This window comes from Plectropomus leopardus, chromosome 9 (assembly GCF_026936395.1).
Source record: "Plectropomus leopardus strain MGB_pleo_1.0 chromosome 9, ASM2693639v1, whole genome shotgun sequence".
NCBI classification, from domain to species: domain Eukaryota; kingdom Metazoa; phylum Chordata; class Actinopteri; order Perciformes; family Serranidae; genus Plectropomus; species Plectropomus leopardus.
The window spans coordinates 33,171,106-33,184,940 of record NC_142184.1 but is presented as its reverse complement, the minus strand read 5'-3'; the positions used below and the strand labels follow the sequence as shown (position 1 = coordinate 33,184,940).

Genomic DNA, 13,835 nt, shown 5'->3' with positions numbered 1-13,835 from the left:
AGATGTACAACTACCACAAGAAGACACAAAATCAACCAATCAATCAATCAATCAATCAATCAATCAATCAATCCTTTATTCCAGACTCAGGGTTCATAAAAAAATGAAAAGACAAAACATCACATACAATAATAAAATAAAATCATAAAAAAAGTTCAATCAAATGATGTCAAACACAAGAAAAAGACACAAAAAAGTACAAAGGAACTGCAAAGAGATACAAGATATCTACATAAGGGGCAAAATGACTACAAAGAGACACAAAATAACTACAAAACAGGCAAAACAACCCTAAAGAGACACAAACAACCAAAGACTTAAAATTATGTCAGAGACAAAAACCAACTACAAAGAAATGCAAAACTACCACAGGGAAACACAAAATAATGCCAAATAGACATGGAAAGACCACAAAAAGATGCATAGGTACTGCAAGGGAACACAAAAAACCCCAAAAAGGGAACAAAAAAAAGCACAAAGAGACACAAAACCACCAAAAAATACACAAAGTTAAGTCAAAGAGACACAAAACGACAATAAAGACAATCAAGACAAGACTCACAATCACAAAGAAGCATAAAATGACCACACACAAAATTACCAGTGACAAAAAAACCCCACAAAAAGATACATGATGACCACAAAGACAAACAAAAATAACAAGAAGAGGCAAAATCAACCCAGAGATTGTTTCTTCCTTTTTTGTAGGAAAGGTGGTGGTGCCTTTTTCCTATATGTGCCCAGAGACATGCCGTTTCATAGTCCATCCATGTCTATTAGAGTTGACTTGTGTCATATATGTCATATAAACATTATGATGTTTTTTTTTCTTAATTTGTGCTTTTTTTAATTTCAGTTGAACGCGACAAATCAGATGGGCGTCACACGGCAACTCTTCTCACATCCTGCAAATCAGTCGACCCCCGAAGCACCCAGGATCCTCAAACAAAAACAGTGAGTACAACCAAATACTGCAAGTTGATCATATCTACCATGGCATCTCATGGCAGCTATTTCAAGGTATTTAGAAGCTGCTATAATGTATTTTTTCTGCCACAGTGCTTTTTTGGGCTGCAAAACTGTAATGCAAGAGTTGTTTGGAGAAAATTGTTGAATGTTTATGGTTTTATTTTAGGCTATTTTATGCTTCTTGAGCTGTACAAAGATGATACTTAAAGATAAGCTGAGATAGAGGTAGACTGGATAAGTAGATATATTTACTATATTTACTATTTGCTATATTTACTCCCCCATCCTCCACGCACACATTGCCAATGCCACTGACAAGGTGAATCTGCACATTGCTTTGCTTTATTTCTTTTTCTCACTTTTGTCTTACTTATGTAAAATTCTTTGATTTTTTTTTTTTTTGCTTGTTTGTTTGTTTTCATTTACGAAAGACATTTTGACATGCAGCTATAGAAAAAGTACAGTTGTATCCATCCATCCATCCATTTTCTGCTGCTTATCCAGGGTCAGGTCGCGGGGGTAGCAGCCCAAGCAGGGAAGCCCAGACTTTCCTCTCGATAGGCCACCGATAGGCCACCTCAACAACGGAGGCATGGAACATGGCCCAATGAATGGAATGGACTCAATGTCCCCCGCTTCCCCCGCGACATGGTCGAAGCTCTCTCAGAGGTGGGAGTTGAAGCTCCTTCTGATGGGAGACGCTGCCAGACGTTGCCAGCAGACCCTTACAATGTGTTTGGGTCTGCCAGGTCTGACTGGTGTCCTCCGCCACCATCGGAGCCAACTCACCACCAGGTGGTGATCGGTTGACAGCTCCGCCCCTCTCTTCACCGGAGTGTCCAAGACATGCGGCTGCTAGTCCGACGATACGACTACAAAGTCGATCATCGACCTGCGGCCTGTGGCGAGCACAGAAGTCCAATAACAAAACGCTACTCGGGTTCAGATTGGGGGGGCCATTTCTCTCGATCATACCCCTCCAGGTCTCACTGTTGCTGCCAATGTGAGCGTTGAAGTCCCCCAGTAGAACGAGGGAGTCCCCAGAAGGAGCACTCTCCAGCACCTCCTCTAAGGACTCCAAAAAGAGTGGATACTCTGAGCTGCCATTTGGACCATAGGCACAAACAACAGTCAGGATCTATCCCCCCCGAAAGGTGGAGGGAGGCTACCCTCTCATTCACCGGGGTAAACTCAAACGTACAGGCACTAAGCCGGGGGGCAATAAAAATTGCCACCCCTGCCTGGCGCCTCTCACCAGTGGCAACTTCAGAGTGGAAGAGAGTCCAACCCCTCTCGAGAAGACTGGTTTCAGAGCCCATGCTATGTGCCGAGGTGAGACAGACTATATTTAGTAGGAACTTCTCAACCTCACGCACCAGCTCAGACTCCTTCCCCACCAGAGACGTGACATTCCACGTCCCAAGAACTAGCTTCTGCAGCCGAGGATCGGACCTCCAAGGTCCCTGCCTTCAGCTGCCGCCCAACTCACATTGCACCTGACCCCTTTGGCTCCTCCTATGGGTGGTGAGCTCACAAGAAGGAGGTCCGCCATTGTCTGCCAGGCGCTTGCCATTGCCATCACCCCCAGGCCTGGCTCCGGGGAGGGGGCCCCGGTGACCTACGGTGACCTGAAACTTTGAACCATTTATGTGTTTCAAGTACAGTTGTAAATTAAAAGAATGATGGCTGAATTTCATTTAGCTTCTCCAGTTTCCAGGTCCTGGTATTGAGTAACTTATACATCAGTTAAACCCTCATCCCCCAAATTCGGTTGGCCTCTTGTGACACATTTCATAGAACACATTGTACTTTCAGGCAGCATGATAAAATGTTGTCAGTTTGGACTTGGCCATGCAGACAGCTGCCATAAAGGATCAATCATCACATCATCTGTAATGATCAGGACTATGATCAAGAGCCTTTTACTCCCCTAATTGTGTCCATGCCATTCAGGCGGCCACCTGGCTCTCCGTTCATATGACCCGGCATCAGGTCAGCACACATCCACTCCTAATGAGGATGCAGAGAAAAATACGTTTGTTAAAATAACACTCCAAGCATTGCAGATGTTGCATTTGTTTTGTCGCAGCGTAACATTTGGTAACAGATGGGTAATACACACACACACACACACACACACACACACACACACACACAAACAATACCCTGCATTTGCTTCCACACCAGCGCTCATCTAAACAGCGATTACCATCTCGTATGAGGTTGGTGTGCTGCCCAGACGATGACAGCTCCTCATACAGTGCAGCAAGTCCCCGCGGTGCCACTTTACCAAGCCTCAAAGGCATGCAAGTCATTGTGCCATGTTTCATCTCCCCCACTCATTAATGATGCTTGCTGGCCGGCACATGACAGACCTCAGCTTTATCACTGTTTGTCTGCTGGCTGCCGCTTGCAGCAAAGCAGGCCAATTCCAATAGTATACACGGCTTGTAATTGCTGCATCTCTGGAGCGCGTGGCAATAATGGGCTATAGGAGGCTGTTACCGGGGTGACCCTCAGCATAATGACCCAACTTAGGCCTTATAAAGTATTCAGGACATTGACTTTTCATTCATGAGTGTGAGACTGGGGAGAAAGGAGATAATAATGAGCATTAGCCAGGCCAGTGTATTCATTTGTGGGAATGATGACCCAAATAGTGTCAGAGGTTACGGCGCCATGTGAGCGCCAGGATGTGATAAAATAACTTGTTCATGTCTGCGAAATGCGTCCCCGTCTATATGTTCAATGCGGCTTAAATGGCGATTTTATTGTGGAACAATGTGGTGTTATTAGACTTCTCGAAGGGGAAAAGTGCAGCCAGTGCTGATCAATAAAATTTTACAGTCAACCCCGAAATTGCTTCAGTAGCCAATGAAGTGAGGCTAAAGTGGAGTATCAGATTGTCTTCTCCGTTTAGCTCCCATCAGGAACGCAGCGGCTGAATTTTGGACAAACTGTAATCTGGATATAATCTGCTGGGTTGGACAGTTTTTCCAAGGAGGTATAATGAAGGGGAGGCATGGGTTGCAGTTTTAGCGGAGAGTCAAAGACAGAAATTCTCTAGTGTTGTGCAGTTATAGAAAAAAACAGTTCAACAGTCCTAACATGTTTTTTCTGAGTTGAGATAAAAAAAAAAAATTCTGGCCTTCGTCAGACAGTAGGCATGTGGCTAAATGTGCATATGATATACCAGTATGAGCAGGATATAACTCATTTATCTTAAATTATGATCACAGTTTATCACCTCTTTGGTCTTTTTGTAGTTTTGGCTATTCCTGTCGGTTATAATAACATTGCAGTCATGGGCAAGCTATGAGACAGCGTGATCCTGGGCAGAGTTACTAATTGTTTAACCTGTTTAGAGTCATTAAGCCTCTGTTTTTTTTGTTTCTCTTAGCTCACTCAGCTATTTTGCATCTCCTCACAGTTATTTTGTACCTCATTGCAGCTATTTTACACTTCTTTGTAGTAATTTTGTGACACATTGTGGTCATTATATGTCTCTCTATAATTGCTTTGCACATCTTTCTCACCATTTTAAGTCTTTTTGTTGCAGTTTGAGTTTTTAAAGTTGATTTGGGTCTCTTCGTATTTGTTTTGAGTCTCTTTGGGACTGTTTTCTGTCTCTGTGGTCATTTTGAGTCACTTTTAAGTTGCTTTGCCTCTTTGTAGTGATGTTGTGTCTCTTTGTGGTCAATTTGTGTGTCTCCCTGGCTGGTACAGGTCTCCTCGAGTGAAATTTTGAGGGTGAAGGCCTGGGGGGCCCTCACACTTTGGGCCCCTGGGCCTGTACCCAGCAGGCTCGGTCAGTAATCTATCTGTGATTGTACTCACCGAGTAAAGTATCTACAACATACGACGAGGCAAGAACCGCGAGCAACCAGGTGATCATGCAGGTTGTGAACAACTTCATCCAGACTACATTCTAAACCACTTTATTTGGAGGTAAAGCTGAAAGTGACATCCCCCAAAATGTAATAATCCCTCAGTGCACAGGGGACCATTTGTGTAGGCTGTAGCATTTACAGTAGGTCAAAGTTGAACCAGGAAGTGAGCCTGCAAACTGTTATGGATTTATACAACAGACTTTTACAGCCTCCCTTTGTTTTTCTCTTCCTAATGCGTTTGGCTAACCTGGAGATTTATTTAAAAAACTGTCTGCTCTGTTCCCAAATGTCAGCAATTAACTAGAGTGTGTGCAATCTCAATTACCAACAGAAATGATAGCTGAAACAACAAAATAACACCCACGTAATAAGAAAACAGAATCATCCTCTAATTATGTGAGTTATTTTCATAATGAAGTCTACTTGTTTTGTTTTTTTTTGCTGACTGAGGTGCCAGTATAATAAGCAGGATCCCCTGCTGCTTATTTTGTCTTATTTTTATGATGGCGTTTCCTCGTCACGTTACATTTATCACAAGAGACACCATCAGTGACAGGACGGGACAGTATCTGCCATGTTGTGTGCTGTTGCTGTCAACAGTCTTGTCCCTGTTTGCTGTGTGCTTGTTTCCACAAGTTTTTGTTTTCTACTGTGAGAAAACACCAGACAGCAGGACAGCAGGGCCAGAGCGACATAATTTTCAGAATCAGCCATAGTCATCTGCAAGAGATTGTTTTTAATATACAGAAAATAACTTGGTAATTTGCCTTATTGGGTTTTAGAGACAGTTGCATTCAGGTAATATGAGCAAAGTCTGAAAGTCTGCTGGGCTTGAAATTGTCCAATTGTGTCATTGTGGGGGGTGCAGGCAGGGGAGGCACCCAAATGTAGATGTAACTAGGAGGCAGCAGGATGTTTTCAGTGGTTTATTATAAAAACCTGAGAGTCTAAATGGCAGGTAACAGGCGACAAAACCTCACCACAGCAACAAGGAACAGCAACAAATGAAGAGGACTGGTGTACACATAGATTTAGATACGTTGATACCTCATTGGCCGCTGCTCTGAGCTCGCCACGATGCGTCTGCGTGGGTGCCATATCATGGAGGTCAAGCTCACAGTGAATGAATCCTCGCGGTTAAAGGTGCTGCAGTGTCTATTTAACTGTCTGTAAACAGCCAACTGTTAAATGGAAGCTATAAGTCCACCGCAAATAACATTGACACTGAGACGAGCCAGGTCCTTAAAAATTTGATTTATTTAATTATAACAATGCCTTTTAAAATGTTATTAGAAAAGTATATTCAACCTCCTTATAACCATCTTTTATTAAATGTTATTATACCAGTGGTGTATTCAACTTAATTATATGAAAATAGTTACTCTATTTAACTTTATTGTAACTGAAGTTCATTCACTAATTTAGTATAAGGATGATTAAAAATATTGAGATATATATTGTGTATTGCAATATAGTCTTAGAATATCAAGATATGATTTTAAAGCCATATTGCCCAGCTCTACTATGGTGTAACCTGGGATTTACTGAGTATAGACATAGCTGTAGCTGTCACTATTTTAGTGTGTTTTTTATTTCATTAAAGTTGATTGTTTATTATTTTATAGAGTCTTTGGTAGTGAGTGGCTGACAAGGGAAAGTAGGACAAGGTGAGACAGCAGGACCTAGGTGTGGGAAGCCAGGTAGGGCTGATTAGGGATGTAGGACTAAGTGTGTAGATGGATGTGACAGTCGATGTGACGATGAAAGATTTAACAGTCCGAGGGCATCTGCTGGACAAATAGAAAATGGCAATGGTTTAATTTTGGAAAACTAGAAATGTGACTGGAAAAGAGGGACAGAGAGCCAAAATGACAAAATGGTGTGTTTTCATTTGTTTCATGGGTCTTGTCCTGGCATGTAAAAAGACTCTGTACAATTCCAGTCAAATTAAAAAATGTAAGTTATAGTTATGAGACTGTAACAGCTGTACAGCCGTAAACTAATTAAGTCTCCTCACAAACAAAGCACTCATTATTTTTGAAAAGTCCTCATTCAACTTCAATGCAGGAAGAGTTTTTACAAGCAGCTGGAAAACACCGCAAACAAGTGTTTGCGTGTGTGTGTGTAAAATCTATACGGCTTAGCTGTGCATCATTCCCCATGTGCTCTTGTAACATTCCCATGTGTGCATCCTATATGTTCGTGTACAATATTGAACACAGTACACGGCACACAGCAGGATATCCATTATGTATGCATGAGTCCCTTTTTCACTTCAGCTGGCTGATTTACTATACATTTTATCTTTTCAGTCACTAGCGTCACAAATATTCCATAAATGGTGCAACACACTGTTTTTTTTAAATCTACACCTCCAAATTGAATATATGAATGTTGCATGGATTTAGTTGGGGGAACGTCTGTCTCACAGCAACTTTCAAGGTTGCACATAACACCATGATGCACAACAAACATGAGTCTCAAAATCTGTCAATTAAGTGATATTTGGCCTTGTCTAAAAGAAAAAGAAATATCAATCAATAGAAAGGATTTTTTAGTCAGCATCATAACACATAAGTGGACATTTATGGAAAAATTCACATGTAATGAAATTGAGTAGATTGACTGAATATAAATATAAAATAAAATTACATTAATTTTTTTAGAGACATCTCAGACTGTTCCTCATCTGTTTTGTAAATGGATGTTTTCACAATGTACTTTATTTATAGATTATTTTGGAATGATTTTACAGGTTATGCCCCCTTGGGATCAAATTTGGCCGTTCAGTGTGAGGCCCATGAACTAAACTGAGACACCTCTGCTAGTCAGTGTGATACACCTCTCAGCGTGGCTGGCTTATAAAACAAAGGCCCCTGGGCACATATGCAAAACGATTCACCACCTTTCCTACACATAGACCGTTTTTTTTTGTTTTGTTTTGTTTTGTTCTTGTGCGTCATTTTGTGGTTGTTTTGTGCATTTTCCTGGTAGTTATGTGTTTCTTTGATGTAATTTTTTTCTTTGTATTTTTTTTATCATTTTGTGTCTACTTATTTTGTGCATGTTGTCATTTTATGTCCAGGTTGGTTATTTTTTGTCATTTGTAGATGTTTTGTGTCGCTTTTAGGTAATGTTTTGTGTGTATTTTGGCCATTTTATGTCTCTGTGTAGTCCATAGTTCTTATGATTGTTTTGCAACTTTTTTGTAGTCGTTTTGTGTCTCTTTTAGGTCATTTTGTGGCTTTTGAGGTCATTTTGTGTCTCATTGTGAATGTTTTGTGTCTCACAATAGTTGTTTTGTGTCTTTTTGTGGTTGGTTTGTGTTTTTTTTGGAGTTGTTTTGTAGTTGTTTTGTGTGTTCTTGTGGTATCTTTTTTTAGTCATTTTGTGTCCCCTTGTAGTCAGTTTGTGTCTCTTTGAGGTCATTTTATAATGTCTTTTGGTTGTTTTGTGTTTTTTTTAGGGTTTTTTTTCAGTCATTTTGTAGTCATTTTGTGTCTTCGGATGGTGGTTAGTGGTGGCATTTGTCTTTTTGTATTCATTTTCTGTCTCGTTGAGGTAATTTTGAGTCATTTTATTATCTTTATAGTTGTTTTGTGTCTCTTTGTGGTCATTTCCCCCCATTTTTGTAGTCATTTTGTATCTCTTTGTAGTTTCTTTGCACATCTTTGTGGTCTCTTGCTGGTCGGCTCGTGTTTGTGTAATATTTTGCTGGTGAGAGCCAGAGGGGCCCCTGGCTCTTGGGCCCATTGACCTTAGCCCAGTAGGCTGTTCAGTAATCCATCCATGACCTCAGATATGACAGATATACGCTTGTTGACTATACAACATTATATTGAACCTTTTAGTTAAGTACTGTCTATGGGATGCTTTGAACATGATGTAATACAACACTTTAATTCCACTGTTAATCATGACTTATTTAAAATGTCATTTTAAATAATCAAGCATCTAAGTCACTCTGGGTAGAAGCGGTGGTATTGCTTACACTTTAAGGGGGGAGAAAATCATGTATTGTCGTGAGAACTGGTGACTGCATGATAGAGGCACTTGAGCATACTGTGAATGGTGATGAACCACCGCCACCTATTAATATTTAGAGCCTGTGCAACCACATCTGTTGCTCAGATGTGCTGTTGTGATGTTGGAGAGCTCTACATGTTGACCTTGTCAGAGTGAAGGAGTCCACTATCAGAGCTACGATCAACATAGCTCGATTCATTTTTATTCATTTCTGTGGCTAAGTGGGTACTCATTCCATAATTGATGGACAGATTATTATAGACACATAAATGACGTGGTTTATATAAAAAAATATGGAAAGCCCGTATGCGATCCATGTTCAAAGTTAATATGGTCTGTGAACAGTTAGAAAGGGAAACGTGGGAGAAGTAGGGGAGTAAATAGACATGTAGAGAGATGAAACAAAGAGAATTAATACAATTACTCGCAGCACATTTTAAACATCACAGATTGATGATACACATAAGTGCATAAGACAATGCGAGGGTGTACATTTTCTTGAGTTTTCCATCCTCTGCGTCTGCATTTGCATGACGATAGAGCCCATTAGCTCTCATTATGCTCATTGATTGAGTTTACCAACAATAAAGCGCGTAGGCTTTTTCTTTCCTAAATTGAAACTTGATTAAAAGAAACCAATGACTTGTAACATCTTTCCACTCCAAACACTTCATTTGTCATCTCAGTAAGTGGTGTTACGAATACATTAGAGGCATCGTATCTACAGGAAAAAACATAGCAAAAAACACTTTCATCACAAAACTGGCTCCACATGACTGACAAACATATGAGGCGGCTTTCAAGTATCTTCCAAATCGCTGGCATTGCACCAAAAACATGATGTGGTGGCTGTAATTACTGTAGCAACTGTAAGTGGTGAGTGGGCAGCCCGTGTGTTAGATAGCATATGTCACAGTAAGTTAGCGTCCAGGCTAAAACGTGTTACTTACGCCTGTCATAGCCGCCCTGGCTGCCTGTCAGACCGGCCGTGAGGTGACAGTGATGCGTCTTGTCTGTCCAGTTCATTGGCCCAGAAGACCTGTCACCTGTCAGTGCACAGACACACACACACACACACACACACACACACACACACACACACACACACACACACTTTTTCTTCCCCGACAAATACACACTATTGCAGTGTGAGCTAGTAAAATTCTAAAGCGTTAGCATGAAGCCTCCAGTCATCTGATAACATGTATGCTACAGTGATATAATGCAGACTGACAGCTCACCTGTGCATCAGGCTTCACTCAAAGCTAAAACAACTAAAACATAAATCTAATCTAACAAGTCTGTGCTGATTAACACCAAAACATAAATCTAATTTGCAACCATTTATCCACTATTAAATAGGAACATCACCGAAATTAAGAATTTCAGTATGTTATTTCCATTGCCTGGGAAAGTTTAATCAATATTTGTGAACATGAGCTACTTTCTCTCAAGGCCAGAAACCAGATGAATCTCAAACTTGTGATATCACTAAGTGTAAAGTCTGCAGGTGCTCCATAGACAATGAATGGGAACCTTATTTTGTGGACCCATCAACGTGATCTCACAGAAGTACATGAAATCACCATGACCTCTTTTCACAGCATTATGTATTGGTGGCATGCAGTATGTTAAATCGGCCCATTCTCACTCCCAACTTGTCAAATTAGTGAGTGATCACGGCGTCAGATACCACCACACAGAGGCACCTTTCACAGTGGTATGATACACACTGGGCGGATAACCACGGACTGTTGTTGCTTAGATTTATGGAAATAAATGTAGAAATGAAGTTTTTTATGTACGTCTTAAGCTGTTTTGGAAAAGTCTGTGTGTATGTAATGAGCAGAAGTGGAACTTGAAAATGGAATGCTTGTAACATGCATTAATTGACATACCATCCCTAAAGGTCCAAAATCATACTTTGGTGTGTAGGTCCACTGACAAAGTGGCAGTATTTGATGAGTTGGGATTAGAACATGCTGGTTAAATCACATGGTGGCAGATCAGTTGGGTTTAGCCCCTAAAACACCTTAGTTAGGTTTAGAAAAACATTGTACTTTTGATTAAAATTATTACATTTGTTTTGTATGAGATGAAAGTACATCAAAAAGTGATGTAAATACGTAGAGGACTTAAGTATGTAAAGTTAAAAGAAGTCGATGTTGACATTTAGTGTCACATGAGACACAAACAGCAGCCTCCTGGGTGAAAGTCCTGTGTTTCTTTGACCCATCCTGACCTCCTCCCCATGCAGACTTTCACGCCCTTTATACTACCTTTGGGTTGGTAACATTAACCACCTTCCATTGCGTGACTATGTTGAACTGGGGAATTCTTGTTGTTTATTTCTGTGTTAGCAGGTTGCAATATTTAATTTATTTATTTTTTTATACCAAAATGAGATTTATGGTATTGTAATATCAGAAAATGTACCAGTATACCAATAACATTACCCTGAGTGCTTTAAGTATCATCTGTATCATCTTCCCTTATTCATTGTCTATGGAGCAGCTCTAGACCTTACATGAGACATCACAAATTTGAGTTTTAGCACTCTAGTGTCCAATATTTCCGGACTGTCTTAGATCACAGGTGTAACATGTATGAATTTTGAAAATAGGCATAGTTCCCCTTTAAAATGTTGTAATTGTTAATCTTTTCTAAACCTTGTTTTCAGTACTTCTCTGTACTCCCCTACTGAATTTGGCCTTTCTTTCAAACAACAGTGTTTTGGGGGCCTGAAAATGCAAACATTTGGAACCAGGTTCCAGAGTGTAATGTTTTTAAATCGTTTGCGAATCTTATGAGAGTGTTGATGTCATGGCCGGACTTTGCACATGTGCATTACATGTCAGACATATAGCCATGTACAAGTCGGAGGACAACAATAACAATGGTGGACTACCGAGCTGTTTGTGCTGCTAAATCTACTTAATTTAGTAACACTGTTGGTTCTCATGCATGGATTCATCTTCTTTTTGGTTTATTCTCACCGCTCTGTAGAAGAATGCCTTTATGCACATACATGAGGTGTTCCACTACGGTGTGTCATTACAGAGTTACATTGCCAACTACTGGCCTGGCATGCATACTACAGCGTTTTCCGTTGTTTTTGCAGATCTTTTGTTTTTGTGATCCCAAGTGGAACGCAAAGGAAAGACTTTTCTGTTTTTAGCCGGGCCATTCTTGTCTAAATGTGGCCTTAGATGCTTTGTTTTTACACTCCACATTTTACCATTTTCTTTAAATCCTTTTCAGCTTTACTATAATCATACTATAATCATCTGTGTCCGCATGGACATCATCAAGGTTTCATCTCATCTTGTCACTCCCTTTCTTCACCGTCTGAGCCCTCCTCTCCTATGTCCTTGTGGATGGCCCTGCTCCAAATCTCTGACTTAAACCCTGCAGCACATCAGCACTCACTCTTTCTCTCTAACAGCTCTCTCTTCCACCTCCTCCTCCTCCTCCTCTTCCACCCTCTCTCTCCTGTCCAGTGGCCCTTGTCTAAGTGTGTATTTGCGTCTCTCTCTCTGAGGCCCAGTGCGTTAGTGCCAGATGACCTGAAGCCACCCATGACCAGTGGTCCACGGCTAAAACGATAAGGCAAGGGACTCCTCTACTTGCCGTAACTCCTTTACTCTCCTCTCATCACCTTTGATTGTGTTGTTTTTCCCCTTTCCTTCCCTGTCCTTTCCTTGCTTACGTCTACCGGATATATGAAACCATATTTTAGAATTTGCTGCCATCACCCTTTCATAATGTGTGCGTTAAACTATGGCTACTTACTGACAAGAAAATTTAAATAAATACTGCATGACTTACTTTATAGAAGTCACAGAAAATGAGAGAAAAGTGCCGTTTGCAGCTTCAAATACTTAAGATGTATTTAATAAGGAGTCAAACAAGGAATAAAAGTTCCCTTTTTTTTGCTTGAATGTTTTGAATTATTAAAGATTACATTAATATTATAAATATTCCTGTAATTAGCCCTTTTGTTCACATCCAGAAAACTCCCATCCTTTTGAAAAATGCTGCACTGAGACTCACAAGTGCTGGGTCTCAAATCAGATACTTCCATTAGTGCACTCACATGTTCAGACTATATGTACCCACGTATGTTGACAGGGTAATGTTGCCTCAGATCGAACATGGCTGTTGTGCACTTACCAGAAATGACGGTCACAAGATTTGACAGCTTTTCGTCTTCTGCTTGCTATATTGCAACTGGAAAGAGCATTATTACAAACATTTGAAAAAACACTCGCCAAAATATCTGCTTGCTTGTTTGCTTAATTATTGAAGTTAACTCATTCTGATCCCCCGTTAAATCCAATGGACGTAACTTTTCTACGATGTCGGGATCTATGATTACTTTCACCAGACTTATATGATGGGAGGTCTAAAAGCAAATCACAGTTTACAGCATTATGTAAAGTGGTTTGCAGCAGGGTAACGCCCCCTTTCTGAACAAGCAAGGCAGATGTTGAAAAGAGGAGGAATTTCAAAGCACATTTAGTACATTAATCATCTTAATAGAGTAAATAATTCATTGATGTTAGTTAACTGTGTTATTTATGAAAAAAATAAACTTGTGTTTTTTGTTGGCAAAAGTCTGTTAAGTCCATTTATTGTCATTTTACTATGAGGTGATTTCTTGGTTAAAGGGATAGCGCGCCCCTGATTTTCAGAAAGAGATGGGGCACGCACCCCAGAGCTAAGCATTACCCTGTTGCACAGAGGGGCTCAAATTAAAACGTATGTTTGCCATTTTAAAAAATGCATGTGTTGGGGCGCCCGGTAGCTCGGTTGGTAGAGCAGGTGCCCTGTGTACAGAGGCCACGTCATCGCTGCAGCAGCTGTGGGTTTGATTCCAGGCTCTGCCCTTTGCTGCTTGTTGTCGTCTCTCTTTCCCTTTCCCCCTTAAATTGTCCTATCAAATAAAGG

At 40.5% G+C, this 13,835-nt stretch overlaps 1 long non-coding RNA gene across 2 annotated transcripts in view; it reads left to right on the top strand.

The window, feature by feature from the left end:
- Positions 1-853: 853 nt before the first annotated feature.
- Positions 854-13,835, top strand: part of LOC148188779 (uncharacterized) — a 123,914-nt gene continuing 110,932 nt past the window's right edge. For both annotated transcript variants that reach the window (XR_015777565.1, XR_015777564.1), the window contains exon 1: positions 854-954. This is a non-coding gene — a long non-coding RNA (uncharacterized LOC148188779). The remainder of the gene's footprint in view (positions 955-13,835) is intronic.